The sequence below is a fragment of the Felis catus genome, chromosome E1, assembly GCF_018350175.1.
Source record: "Felis catus isolate Fca126 chromosome E1, F.catus_Fca126_mat1.0, whole genome shotgun sequence".
NCBI lineage: Eukaryota > Metazoa > Chordata > Mammalia > Carnivora > Felidae > Felis > Felis catus.
In genome coordinates, this window is record NC_058381.1 from 59,600,601 (window position 1) to 59,615,351 (window position 14,751).

Below are 14,751 nucleotides of genomic sequence, written 5' to 3' on the forward strand. Positions count from 1 at the left end.
GAGCCCAGGCCCTGGAGGAGGGCCCGGGTGCTGTGGGGGACGCCTGCACGGGAGACCCCATGCCCTGTACCCCTGCCGGTCAAGGTCAGCGCTGCCACCAGGCTCTGCACGCCTGGCGGTGTGGCCTCCTGCAAGTTACTGGCCGTCTCTGAGCTCAGTCCCAGCCATGGTTCCCAGCCGGTGCCACCGTCACCCCCACGTGGCCGCGGGGCAGCTGTCCACGAGACCCCCGCTGGGAATTGCTGGTGCCCCCTCCCCCACCCCCCTCCCCGGTCTTATTTCTCCATCGGACTCCCTCCAGGGCCGAAGTTCACAGACCCCTCCCAGAGACTTCTTCTCCAGTGGGGGTTGGGGGAGGGGGGCCTTTTGCTCCTCCTTCCGGGGGAGGGGGAGGGGCTGGCTGGCGCAGCGGCGGATCTGGCGCGGGAGGGGGCCACACGGAAGGGGCGGAGGAGACGCTTGGGCTTGGTGACTTCCTAGCGCCGCCTGGGGCGGGCTGTGCCCCCGCGCGTCCCCGCGGCCCGGTGATTGCGGACGGCCGGGATTTGTGCGTCCCCGGCTATCTTCTGACATTGTTCCAGAGTGATTAAGTTAAGCCTCCTGGGGCCGGCTGGAGAGAGAGGACAAATTGCTTTGTGAAATTGATTTGCTGCCTTAGCATTTACAGCTCGCCAGGGGTGACGCCAGTGTCAGGGGCCCTTCCTCCGCGCGTGGTGCCCTCCCCTCCCCGCCCACACGGGTCACGGCCGCGTGTCCACGACAGAACGTCAGCACACATGTCCTTGTCCACTCGTGGTGGACACACAGCGAGTCCTCGGTGCCCCGGGCAGGGCGGAGGGCCCCCCCCAGAGCCCAGCCTGCAGGGTGACTAACCCCAAATACCCCTGGAGGGGCTGTCCCCTCCCCCCCAGGAGCTGTGGGCACCGCAGAGGCCAGAGCAGGGGGTCTCAAGATCTGGGTTCGCAGGCTCCCAAGGGAGAGGGGCAGAGCCAGCCAGCCGGGCCCAGGGTCTCCTGCCCCTGGGGCACCTTCCTCCATTCCTGGGGAAGCAGGTGGGGGCCATGACACCCCAGGACTCACACGGCTGGGCAGCTGGGGCCATTCAGGGGAGCAGGGCGCGTCGGGGCAAGGGGGTCTGTCTGGACAGAAAAGTGTTCCTGTGTGTCACCGCCTGGGACAGAAAAAGGACAGGCAGTTCTTTCCTGCCAGGCCAGAGGTGCGTTTCAGAAAGCATGGGCCGAAATGGAGACCGCCCGACCTGGTAGAAAGCCAGACAACAGGTGGGAGAGCACTGCGCAGGTGCTCCCTGAGCCCGAGCGTGGGGCACCTGCTGAACACGACTGGACAGTGCAAAGATTGGGGAGCCTGGCGGTGAGAGGGTAACGCCAGCGTCATGCTGGGCTGGAACCCGCTCCTCTCTCAGACCGCGTGACCTCAGACAGGTGACCTCACCCCTCTGGGCTGCATCCAGAGTTACACTGGATAAGTCCCGTAAAGCTCTTAGAAGGCTGCTGGCCTGTGGAAGAACTCGGTGAGTGCCGATTATGATTACGTGGCTGTCTTTCCCTCCCTCAAGGTGTTCAGGTACCAGGGAAGGAGGGGGCGCCCGGGGGGCTCAGTCGGTTGAGCGTCCGACCTCGGCTCAGGTCATGATCTCAGAGCTCGTGGGTTCGAGCCCCGTGTTGGGCTCTGTGCTGACAGCTCGGAGACTGGAACCTGCTTCGGATTCTGTGTGTGTCTCTCTCTGCCCCTCCCCAGCTCATGCTCTCTCTCTCTCTCTGTCAAAAATAAATAAACATTAAAAAAGAAAAATAGTACCAGGGGCGGACCCAGAGGTGGGGCTCTTTACTGCCACGCCAGGGAGAAGGAAGGAAAGTAACACCGCAGGCTGGACCCTTGCACACCACCCAGTCTTTACTTTAAATTTAATTAGTCTCTTCATTTGTGGTAAATCATACATAAAATTCACCGTAACCGTTTTCGGTATGCAGTTTGGTGATCAGCACCGTCCGCTTCTAGACCACTTCTTGCCGAACCGAAATTCTGTCTCACTTAACACCACCTCTCCTTCCCCCTCCTCCAGCCCCTGGGGCCCCCCTGTCTCCGGTCTTTCTCTGTGAATGTGACTCCTCCAGGGGCCTCAGGTGAATGTCGTCCTGCACGACTGATCCTTTTGTGCCCGGCTGACTTCACTGAGCGTCATGCCCTCAAGATGCATCCGGATGGTAGCAGGTGTCAGGATTTTGTCCCTTTTCAAGACTGTGTAATATTCTGTCGCACGGAGAGACGCCATTTTGTTTATCCACTCACCTGGCGACGGACGCCTGGGTTGTTCCCATCTTCTGGTGATTGTGGGTCCTGCTGTCGTGAACGTGGGTGTGTACAAAGCTCTTCGAGACCCTGCTCTCACTTTTTTTTTGGGGGGGCGTATATACCCAGAAGTGGAATTGCTGGATTATGTGATCCCGTCTGGTTTTGTTTGTTGGTTTACAATTGCAGAGAGTGAGGCTACCCAGAAGAGCCCCCGAGTCCGCCCTGGGACCCCAGCCCCCCACCCCCGCTCCAGTCCCTGTGCACCTGTTCCCTGGCCACCGGAAGGCCCTCTGTGAAGGGGACACCAAACAAGCATCATTGCTCACGTCATGGGAAGGGGGCCAGAATGTTCTGGGCCAGAACGACAGTGGCCACTCACCGACAGCCGGGACTGAGTGTGGCCACGTCCCCAGTACTGGGAACACAGTTGCCAATGGCCAGACGAAGTCTCCCAAGTAGAGACTAGCAGCAGATTCCACAAAGCAGTAAGGTAGCCGTAGGGAGCACAGGGCTGCAGCTCTGGGTCCCCAGAGGTAGGAGATAGGTGCCCCCTGTGCTCAGCGGCCACCTCAGCTTCGGCTGGACCTCGGGAGTCCCTGTCCCTGGCAGGGGAGGCCTGCGTTGTTCTCTTTGGCTCAGATGGGTAGGTCCAGCAGAGGGCCTTCTGTGGCAGTGCCCTCTGTCCCCGACGCCTGCTCATCCCCCTGGGAGGGGGGGAGCGGAACTGCCTTGGTGGAGACGTGGGCTCTGCTGTCCTCTCACTCGGCACCGGCCGAGCCCGAGTCCCTGGGACAGCAGCCCCCCCCCAAATCAGAGAGAGTGCCATGTAAAGGGCAGGGTAGCTGGTGGGAGACTCTGGGCCGTTCCTGAATGTAGCAGAAATGAGAGCGTGGAGTGGACGAGACGGGGCCGGGTCAGATCCGAGACCCCAGATCCGGAGGGGCTCATCCTGCCCTAGAGCAAGGCCCGCCTCCAGGGGCCGGGACACCTGCCCAAAGGCCCTGCAATTTCCCTGTAGTAACCGAAAGGCGCCCTCACTTCCCAGGGAACCCAGATGCAGACATCTGTATTATTAGCGTATTGGCACGTGGTTCCAAGTATTCCCCCCTCCGTGTAGCCTCGCACTCTGTCCCCTGCGGTTGGGGGCCTCCTGCGGTCAATGAATCGGGTTGGAATGAAGAGTGTCACGTGGGCCGGGGCACTGCAGACCCTCCGGCTCATTCTCTCTCTCTCTCTCTCTTCCCCGTGGCCCAGCAACAGGGTCCCTGACCGGCTCCTGCCGACCTGGGGCACGACGTCTGGCAAGGGAACAAGAAAGGAAACCCATTGTCCCAGCCCCTGGTACCTCACGGCTGTTTGCAGCCTACTGGAGCACTGCCTGGAGCACCGCCCGGCGATGCCTCCCCCCTCCCCGCCACGGAGGGCCAGCCTGCCTTCCTGGGTCCTGCCCTCTGGCTCTCTGGCTTCTGTTTCTTCTTTGAGGTAACCAGCACCCTTTCTATAACTCCCTTTGCTGCTTGACTTGACCCCTGTTGGCCTTCCCTGGGCACAGGGCAACCTTGCCTGGCGGAAGAAGCTGTGCCAGCCGTCGCCGGCCCACACTGCACTGGGATGTGGGCCAGGCAGCCGGGAGGGGTGGGGGGCTGGGTGGCAAAGGCAGACGAGGGCCATCGGAGAAGGGGTGATGTGCTTGTACGGTTGTAAGAATGATGGGGTTTTGGGGTGATGGTGGGGTGGTCCGGAGCCGATGGCCAAGAAAGAATTCTTGAAGTTGTCTTTGGGGCAAAAAGATGATTTTGTTAAAGCACGGGGACAGGACCCACGGGCAGGAAGGAACTGCACCGGGGTTCCGATGGGTCGCTCGTTGTATCCCCTCGGGTTGGGAGGGGGTCAGGGACAGAGTAAGTCTCTAAGGTGTTTTGGAAGCAAGGCTTCCAGGACCTTGAGGGGCTAGCTGTTGCTAGGAAAATGACATTTATCACCATTTAATAAAACCTCAGTCATGAGACTGACTCGTATGTACATCCCACATGTACATCCCATATACATTAGATGTATATGGGAGCCATAAGCTTGGAGTGGGATTGCCAGCATACATCTTGGGGCCGTCGAGATAAAGGAAGTTGACTTACAGGGTCCTCGAGGTTGGGATAATGTTAAGCCGAGATTCCCTTTTGCCCCCAGCAGAGTGTCACCGTCGAGGCCGCCGAGCTCCTAGAGGGCGGTTACTCTGCTTGTTTCAAGGGCTGCAGGCAGTAAGGGAATTTAGTTTTTCATTTGCCTTAGTTTCCCACCTCACCATGGCGAGCACTTAAGCCCTGTTCCTTTGTTCTTGGGTAGCCAGGAGTGTCTGGGAACATCACACATATTCTACCTGGGGTGGGAGTGTGCCGTTAGCCTGTACTCTGCCCACAATTTGCCCCACGCTCCCTGTCAGGAAGAGATGCGTGTGCGTGTGAACGTGCACTCGGGCATGCGTGTTGGAACATTAAAGGAACGTTCCCACCTCTAGAGGCCCCGTCGCTAATCCCCCGAGCCCGGGTCCCAATACCAGCTGGGTGTCCCTGCTCAAATCAGTCTGAAGGCCGGTGAGCACGTCTGAAACTTAGTGACGACGGCACCCACGGGGGTGCGGGGAGACGGCAGGAGAGGAGGTGAAAAAAGCACTTGGCACGGTATCTGGACATAATAGATTCTCAATTCGCCGTCCATCCGGCCAACCCCGCTGTCTGCTCAGCCCTCGCCCCACCTGCCCACTTCCGCCCCTCGCCTCTGTGGGGGGCTCGCCCGCTCTGCCCGCACTGCCCCGGGCACCGCTGTTTGTCCACAGAGCTGAGCCCCAGCCGGCCAGTCTGCGGCATCTAGAATTCCTGTGGTTGGGATCCCAACTCCTCTTTATTGTTTTTAAAGTGTTTTGCTGCTGGGGAAGCCTCAAGCCTCTCCACAGAGGGACATAAATAAGGGTAATAACGTGGCCACTAGGAAGTCGCCCAGGGTGTGTCCGCCCTGGAGCACCCCCGCCGGCTGCAAGCAAGCCCCTGCGGGGGAGCGCAGGGGGAGGAGGGACGAACGGCTCTCACTTGCCGTTTCTGGGTCAGTTACCTCTTATTCTCTGAGCTGCCAGCAGAGTGGGGGGTGGGCACAGGCTCTGTGCCGCCGGCCAGGGCGGCACGGGCGGGTGTGGGGTAGGCTGTCCTCCCAGAACAGAGCGCAGGAACTAACCATGGTGACACGGGCCAGAGGGGGCACCTCCACTGCCCTCCCCCGGCCACATGTGGAGAGTGCAGGTGGGGACATACAGATTAGAACCCAGAGCCGGGGTGGGGAGGCAGTGAACCCTGGTGGTCATGGGCCCGGGCTTTGGAGCCAGGTCAACCTTGGTGCAAGCCCGGGCCCCACGTGGTGCAATGTCTGTGCCCTTGGGCGGGTCCCACCTGCCCCCTGAGCCTTGGTCTTTTGCGTGTAGAGTCAAGACGGTGATGGCCTCCACTCCCGGGAGCTGGGCCCCAGTGTCACCCTTGTGATGCTCAGCCAGGTCCCGGCCTGGATTGTCCCAGGCAGGCGGTCTGGGGTGAGCGAGGCCTGGCTGCCTGTGGGGTTTCCCCATCCCCCACCCAACGCAGGCTAGATGCCAGATACCAGGTTCACCCGGGCAGTTGTTGGGGGGTTGACCTTATCTCAGGTCAAAGGTGAGGGGCGCCTGGGTGGCTCAGTTGGTGAAGTGTCTGACGCTTGATTTCGGCTCAGGTCGTGATCTCGTGGGTGTGGGTTCAAGCCCCACGGCGGGATTCTCTTGGTGTTCTCTCTCTCTCCCTCTCTCTCTCTGGCCCTCCTTCACTTGTGTGCTGTCTCTCCCTCTCTCGAAAATAATAAATAAACTTAAAAAAACCAAGGTGGGACTGAACACTGGCTGGTGGCCAAGCCCCACTGGAGGGAGCCCTGCAGGGTGGGGGTGCTGGCTTCTTTCGGGGGCGTTTGCTCGGGGGCCTGGAATCCAACTGAACTAATTAGACCTGGCAGGCTTGAGCCTGGGAAGCCTCGGAGGACCCCAGGCTGCTTAACTTCTCAATTTTCATCTCTGACAGTTGAGGGTTTTCACCGCCCACCAACCCTGGGCCTCTGTCTTCTTTCCTTTAAAATTTGTGACAGCGCTGTTTTCCCTTTTTTGCCTTTTATACTTAGTAACACTTTTTTTTAAACCCCAGAATATCCATGCCCGTGAGAAACAATTCAGACTCTACAGATATTTACCAAATGTGACCGTGTGGCCCAAAGACACAGTGGCGCCCCTTGTGTGTTTAGGGAGCTTCTGAGCTGGCACATGGGGAGGGCAGGGGCGAGGTGGGGCTGGAAGTCTCTCCCCACAAAGCTAAAAGGGGCCAGAAGGTGGCTTCGGAGGAAAGGGGAAGCCACCGGGACACAGGAGGCAGGGGATGACGTCACGTAGGGGCCTGAGGGTCGCACCAGGACGCTGGGACGGGGGGTGGGGGTGGGGGGCCTGGAGGCTGGTCTCCCGTGTGAGAGCCAGGCCAGGCTGAGCTGGGTGACGTCCCGAGGGCGAGCAGGACGCAGGGGCAGGGCGCAGAGGGTGGGGGCAAGGGCAGCCAAGTAGGTCCCCAGAACAGGCAAGTGTCTCTGCCGCCTCACCCCTGCAGGGAAGCGGAAAGGCGGCACCCTCCTTCCCTTCCTCGCCCACCTGCTCTCCACGGAAGAGCCGGCGTCCCAGCGTTAGCGCACCAGAGTGGGATGCGGGCCCGGAGCGGCTCCGACCCGGCGACCTTCCCCGCGGCCCTGATGCTCCCTTGACAGCATGCGTTGTAATTGGGTTTTGCACGGAGCCTCTGGCACTGGCCTGGTTGTCCTGTCCCCCTCCTTCCTCTGCCCTGAGTGTCCATCCCTGATGTTCTTTGAACCCCAGGCATCGAGCCTCCTTCTCTCTCAATCTCGTCCTCCGCCCTGATTCTACCCGACAAGGTCAGGCTGGCACCGGGGCCTGGCATGGTGCATGCTTCTCAAGGGTGCTCCGTGTGGGCCGTTTCCCGGCCCCCACCCCTTGAATAAGAAGGGGAGCCCCGGGTCTGCACCCTGGAGAGTAACAGGCCACGGCTGCCATCCCAGAGGCGTCGGAGGCTGCTGGGCGATGCCCCCCTGTTAGGGACCTGCTCTCTGATGCGTCTGTGATGTGTGTGAAGAGGAACGGAAGGGGTTCTGGGAACGGACTCCTCGTCTGCAAATGGCAGCAGTAACGCACGTGGGCGGACCGTCCGTGGAGGCTGGGGGACATCACGTGTCTAGCACAGGGCCCGGCACAAATGGCACCAGCCTCCCCCGCCCCCCCCCCCCCCCGCCTCCCTCATTGCTTCCCTATCTACCGGACGGAGGGGCTGGATGTCCCAGTGAGAACACCCTGCCCCCAGGGACCGTGTGCCCCCTCTTGGTTACTGTAGGGGACCTGCTGCTCTGTGCTGGCGTGGGGCCAGCACCTGGCGGGAGCATCTGCTATGAATAGCACCTTCCCTGGAGGGCCGTGGTATTTCGCCCCCCATTTATGGATGTGGACACTGAGGCTGAGAATGGTTAAGGGATTGGGCCCAGGTCCCAGCGCTGGTCCTGCCGGACTTGGGACTCAAGCTTGGTCTTCTGACACCCACACTCCTGTTTGTCATCGCTGCTCGGTGTGTGTGATGGCCTCCTTCCTCCCCCAAGGCGACCAGGTGTTCAGCAGCTTTGTACCCAGGGACTTGGGGAGCAGAGGGCATGGGAACATTGTCTCTCAGTGGGGCACTGCCCCGGCGCCTTCGCCAGCCCAGCGGGTGGCCGAGCGTGTTCTTGTTTGGGTCCTGACTGGTTGAAGCTTGTTTGTCAAGACCTTGTCAGCATGGGGCTGCGGGGAGGAGGGCACCTGTCTCTGGCCTGGATGTTTACTCCGGGCTCTGCAAGCCCAAGGGGGCCGCGTTTGCTGCTTCCTACACAGCTCAGGGTCATCTCCCTGTAGGAGGGAGCCGCAAAAGGATTGGCCGGGGGCGCAGGCGTCTTTGTGTTTAAAACGAGGCCAAAGCTGTCGCCAACTCACGCAGACAGACGCAGAGGTTTGACTGAAATCAGGCAGGTGACATCAGCTGCCCGAGCCCCCTGCTGCCTCCCCCAGTCCCCACGTCTGACTTCAGGTTCGCCTCTGCTCTGTCTCATGCAGCCCCTGCAAACTGATAAGCAAGAAGTCTGCCCTCCGAGGCTGCATGAATAATAGAACTGAAATCATCCCTGGTTAAAAATAGATATTCTTCTTAATAAATATTTTACATACTGTCTTTAGGATATACAGATCCCCCGACTGAAGACTTGAAACAATCCCTGTTACCGAACCCAAAGAATATAGGAGAGGCTCAGCCCCGGCTCTGCCGGTACGTTCCTGCGGCCACAGCTCCCGCCTCGGATCTCACTCGGTGACGTCCGATGAAAACATCCCACACACGGGTGACACAGAGCTGCCTCCAGGGGCTGCCTGGGAATTTGTGGGCATGTTAGTCACCTATGAATTTTATGGAGGCAAGTCAGTTATAACGTGTCCCTTGGTTAGTGAGTTCAGAAAAGCCTCGGAGTTCAGAAAAGGCAAAAGTAGGTTCTCGTGTTCCTGCTGTGCAGGACTCCCCCCAGGACTAGACACCGGGGTGTCTGGGGGAAGTCGTGGGGAGCGAGAGAACATTCTGGGTGGGGAGGCAGAAATGGTTGGGTTTTAAAGCACTGGCCCACTTCAGAAAACTTTGCAAATGCGGTACAACCTTGAAGGTCTGCACTAATTAGGACACGGCATGATCTAGATACAGCAAATGAATCTGAATAAGCTACAGGAATGATCCCAACCTTGACCACCTGCCCCCTCGTATGAGCTTCCCCCGAAGACGGGGCGGGCGAGAGATGCTGGGGTCCGCCCAGCACCTAGACCGTTCCAAAGTGAGCCACATGATGCAGACCCCAAGAGAATGGGTGAAGTGTCCTTATTTGACAGGGCAGGACTCTGGATATGGGAAAGCACGGTGTGCTGAGACCGGTGCAGGTGAGCCAGGGGCCCACATCTCTGTGTGGAGCAGCACCTCCACAGGCCATCTGATTTCCCTGGATGGAGCACAGGGGCCCTTCCCTTGAGGCCCACTGTCTGGAGGAAAGGGCACGCTCTCTCTTGTGCCCTCCATACCTTGAGGACATTTTGGTTTAGCACCCAGCACCCTGCATGGCATGTAGGGTTCCAGGTCTGTCTCACTTCAGAGAGTGAGTTCCTTAAGCACCTGACTTAAAGTTTGACACATGTTGTTGCATAGATGGGTGGGTGGATGATGAATGGATGGATGGATGATGGATGGATGGGTGGATGAATGGTTGGGTGAATGGATGGGTGGGTAGATGAGTGGATGAATAGATGGCTGGGTGGATGGATGGATGGATGGATGGATGGATGGATGAATAGGTGGGTGGGTGTATAATTGGGTGGGTGGATGGACGGATGATGAATGGATGGATGGATTGATAGATGGATGGATGGTTGATGGATGGATTGTGGATGGGTGGGTGGATGGATGGATGGATGGGTGGATGGATAGATAATTGGGTGGGTGGATGGATAGTTGGGTGGATGGGTGGATGAATGGATGGGTGGGTAGATAATTGGGTGGGTGGATGGATAGATGATGGATGGATGGATGGATGGTTGATGGATGGATGGTGGATGGGTGGGTGGATGGATGGATAATGAATGGGTAGATAGATGGATGGATGGACGGATGATGAATGGATGGATGGATGGATAGATGGATGGATGGATGGTTGATGGATGGTGGATGGGTGGGTGGATGGATGGATAATGAATGGATAGATGGATGGATGGATGGACGGATGATGGATGGATGGAGGGATGGATGATGAATGGATGGATGGATGGATGGATAGATGGATGGATGGATGGTTGATGGATGGTGGATGGGTGGGTGGATGGATGGGTGGATAGATAATTGAGTAGGTGGATGGACGGATGATGGATGGATGGATGGATGGATAGTTGGGTGGATGGGTAGGTGAATGGATGGGTGGGTGGATGGGTGGATGAATGGATGAATGGGTGGGTGGTGGACAGATGGATGGGTGGATGGATGGATAGAAAATTGGGTGGGTGAATGGATGGATGGGAGGGTGGGTGAAAAAAGAAACATTATATCAGATTCCAAAGCAATTGATCACAGAATAAAAATGGGAGCCCAGTCACCTATGTTTTTGCAGGGCTGGTCATATAGGTGGTAATGTGCTTTGATTCTCCTCCTCTATCTGTTGCTTCCCACTTCCTGACTGGAAAGGCAGGGCTTGGTGAGCAGGGGGAGGGAGTGGGATGGGTCCAGACCTTGGGAGCATGGAAAGTGAAAGATCGGGGTGCCTGGGTGGCTCAGTAGTTTAACACCCACTCTTGATTTTGGCTCGGGTCATGCATGACCTCACAGTTCTATGAGTTTGAGCCCCACATCGGACTCTGCCGTGCTGGTGGTGTGGAGCCTGCTTGGGATTCTCTCTCTCCCTCTCTCTCTCTGCTCCTCCCCTGCTCGCTCTCTCTCTCTCTTTCTCAAAATAAATAAATAAACTAAAAAAAAAAAGAAGGAGAAAGATAAAGGACCAGACGCTGGCTCTCTCCTGTGTGGCCCTCCCGGGGAACCTGGGCGCATGGGCTGCATGCTGCTGTCAGGAAGCCAGTGGCACTTTAGGACGCTTTGATGTTTCCCGGTGTTCTTTGAGCAAAACTGGTGCTTGAATGTCAGGCAATCGGAACTCAGCACCCACTCAGGCTCCCAAGAGGCTAAGTATTGTGGGAAACGCAAAGGGAGTTAGCAAATTAAAAATGAAGAAACCCTATTGTTTCCAGAGAAGGGGTATTTAAGATGACTTTGTGCCGCTATACCTGTACTTGTTTCGCACTTCGTATTTTGGAAGGTGGAGGGGAAGAAAATCGCAAAATGTTTTCCTTTCTCTGTGATTGCATATGTTCCTAAAATATTAAACTATTGCTGAATAATTGATTAAAACTAACCTCGGTGGGAGCCAATCACCCATTTGGCAGGATCTCTTTAAACTTTTAGGGGCTTTTAGCTTCCTCTGGCCGCCTAACCTTTTTCTTGTCTCATTCATTCAGGGCTCAGCAGACACTGTGCCTCTTGAGGAGCTAGGCTATCACGATGCCTCTGTCGAGTGGAGGGATGGCCGGCCAGGCTGCGTTCAGGAAAAGAAAGGTCCTGGGACGCTGTCGGACAAGGAAGCAAAGGGAGGGGGAAGGTCTGCCAATAATTGTGCCTCGGTTTCTAAGTCACAGAATGGGCGTCAAAGATAACAGCGATGTGACCTTCAGAGCCACTTAAGTTGCCCGAGACTTGGGTTTTTCCCCAGAATGACAATGATGTCTGCCTCCGGTTTTACACGGGGACACAAAAATCATCGGGCAAAGTGCTTTTGGAACGTGGGCTCAGGCACCAGACTACCTGGCTTCCACCTTCCTCAGGAGGCTGAACGCATGACCTTGGACGAGTTCATCATTCTCTCTAGGCCTCAGTTTCCCCACCTATAAAATGGGGACGGTCCTAGAAATCCCAGGCTGAGCAGATTAGGTAGGACAGTCTCAGCATCAGCCAGGGCGGGGAAGGCCTCCTCCACGGTCACTCTGCTCAGTAAGAACTCAGGGAGACTCTGATTGGACTTCTCTGTGGGAAGAGTAGTTACGGGAAACACAAAGTCCCCCAGAATGAGCACAGTCCTTTAAAAAAATTTTTTTTAACATTTTATTTATTTTTGAGAGAGCATGAGCTGGGGAAGGACAGAGAGAGAGGGGGACAGAAGATCTGATGCGGACTCTGCACTGACAGCAAGCCCCACGCGGGGCTCGAACTCACAAACTATGAATTCATGACCCGAGCAGAAGTTGGATGCTCAGCCAACTGAACCACCCAGACACCCCCAAACTGGGTACGGTCTTTAATGTTTACTTGTTTTTGAAAGAGAGAGAGAGAGAGAGAGAGAGAGAGAGAGAGTGGGAGGGGCAGAAGGAGGCAGACACAGAATTGGAAACAGGCTCCAGGCTCTGAGCTGTCAGCACAGAGCCCGACGCGGAGCTCGAACTCACGGACCGTGAGATCATGACCTGAGCCGAAGTGGCCGCTTAACCGACTGAGCCACCCAGGCGCCCCAAACTGTGCACAGTCTTGAAGAGGGATGTGCCCGCCCGTGTTTATAGCAACAGGACTCACAATCGCCAAAGGTGGGAGCAACCAAGTCCACCGGTGGATGAAGGGGTAAACAAAATGTGGTCCATCCGCACAGTGGAATATTACTCAGCCTTAAAATGGAGGGAAATCCGGACACCTGCCATAAAGTAAATAAATCTTGAAGACACGATGCTCAGGAGTAAGCCAATCACAAAAAGACAAATGAGCCTCCAGGATACTCAAATTCTCAGAGAGAGAAGTATGGTGGGCATCAGGCCTTGGGGGAGGGGGTGGACTTAGAGTTTCCTGGGGACCGAGTTTCAGTTTGGGACAATGACAACGTTCAGGAGACGGGTGGCAGCTGCACGGCAGTGTGAAAGCGTTAGTGACACTGAACTCCACACTTACGTGGAGTCTTACATCACGTGGTTACCATGATACCTTTTATGTTGTGTGTATTTTACCACAATAAACAATGATGATTAAGAGCCCAGCTAAGCTCTCCGTCACGAGTGTGTCACCTTAGTTGGGACCAGACCTCGTTTGCTCTCTGTGGATGGCGCACAGCTGCCCTTCCTGGCTGTGCGTGGATGCGGCCCCTCCAGAGAGCTCACAGGGAGGGACGGGGATGGGGTGAGGGAGGAGGGGTGGGGCAGGGTAGGGATGGGAGGGTGGGGCCTCCCCTCTGCTGCCTCCCACAAGAGAAGGGCCAAGGGCACAGGAGTGGAGACCCGTGCTGGGAGTGGAGTTGAATCCAGCCTTTTCGGAGGCGGCTCTTTGGGAAGATGACCCTCAAAGACGTGCCCAGGCCAGAGCTCCTGAGGGGCAGCCCTGGGATTTGATCCCGCCTGGCCGTAGCGGGTGCAGCCGGGCTCCTGGACAGCATCATCGCTAGATGGCGGAATGAAGAAGGGGAGGGCAGAGCCAGGCCTGGATCCGAGTCCTGAGATCCCAGAGGACGCTGAGAACGCTTTCCAAGACGCTGTGAACAGGGATGTGAGCCTCCCTTGCGCAGAGCTTATGGCGTGGAGCGTGCTTTCCCACGGCTGATCTGTATCTGCTGCGGCCGCCCTGCCCCGTCCCGTCTGGAGGCGGCTCCATTCCAAGTGGGCCAGCCAGGCCTCCTCGGGGGCGGTGGGGCAGGCCCGGGGGAGGCCCCGGGTGGGGGAAGCGAGGGGGGACGCCTCGCACGGAGGGTCCCACGCACTCAGCGGCTGCCGAAGGGGCCTCAGGCCTGCTGTGCTAGGAACGCGGGTCCTTCCCTCCTTGGAGGAGTCCACGTGTGTGCGTCAGACAGCGCAGAGCGGGTCCCAGAGACCCCCCCCCCCCTTCTCCTCCTTGCCCGCCCCACAGCAGCCACCTGTAACTGCTTCTGTTGTTAATTATTACGGCTGTCACCTCTGGGAGTCTACGTAACTCGCTCGTGGACCAGACCATCCATTCAGTTCCCGCCGCGCTGACGAGGCTCAGCCTGGTGACGCGGGGGCGCCCACCTCCGTCAGCATAAGGCCCCTGCGGGCCCCCGGCTGGCACCTTGCGAGCCCGGTCTCTGCGTGGACCCGGCTGCAGCCTCTGTCCTCCCGGCTTCTGCAGCTCTGCCCAGTCCCACACTGCCAGGCTGGTCGGCCTTGGCTGTCCTGTGGCAGCCACTGGCTTGGTGCTTTGGCTGCGGAGTGATGCTCTCCCTTCCAGAGCGTGTCCGTGTGGCCCCCGGGCAGGTGCCTCAGCCCCGCGTTCTTCTCTAGGTTCCGAGGCCCTGGAGGGCTTGCAGGACCGCATGCCGGGAGGGCTCACCTGGGCTCTTGGCCTCCACCGAGGGCAGAATCCCTCCTCGTGCGCGCGCGCGCGCGCGCGCGCGCGCGCGCGCGCTTGACGGTGGGCGGGGCCTCCGACGGGCACGCCTCTCCTCCTGCATCTTGCTGGCTTTTTCCTTCTCTTTATGATGCGGGGGCGGGGGGGGGGGGGCTGCCCTGACCCCCTCTCATCCCTGTTACCCTCTGGTTGTGCTTGGACTCCGCCCACCCTTGTCCTCAAGTCTCTTGAGCCACACCTCCTGGCCCAGACCCCCGTTATCCCAGGTTTTGGTCACCTCTCTTTCTGCCACTGCGTCTTGGGCTCTGCTATGCAGCCACTGTGTCACTCTGGTATCTTGGACTTTCTTGTTCGTTCGTGCTGAGGCTTTTGTCCAGCCTTCGGAGGCGTGCTGTCT

At 58.1% G+C, this 14,751-nt stretch overlaps 1 long non-coding RNA gene across 2 annotated transcripts; it reads left to right on the plus strand.

The window, feature by feature from the left end:
- Nucleotides 1–442: 442 nt before the first annotated feature.
- On the plus strand, nt 443–12,195 carry LOC123381983. Of its 2 annotated transcripts, none has more exons than XR_006589675.1 (3): nt 443–1,531; nt 3,568–3,795; nt 11,480–12,195. It is a non-coding gene; the product is annotated as an uncharacterized LOC123381983 (long non-coding RNA). The 2 variants fall into 2 exon arrangements; XR_006589676.1 differs by lacking the exon at nt 443–1,531 and adding an exon at nt 1,746–2,376.
- Nucleotides 12,196–14,751: the final 2,556 nt, after the last annotated feature.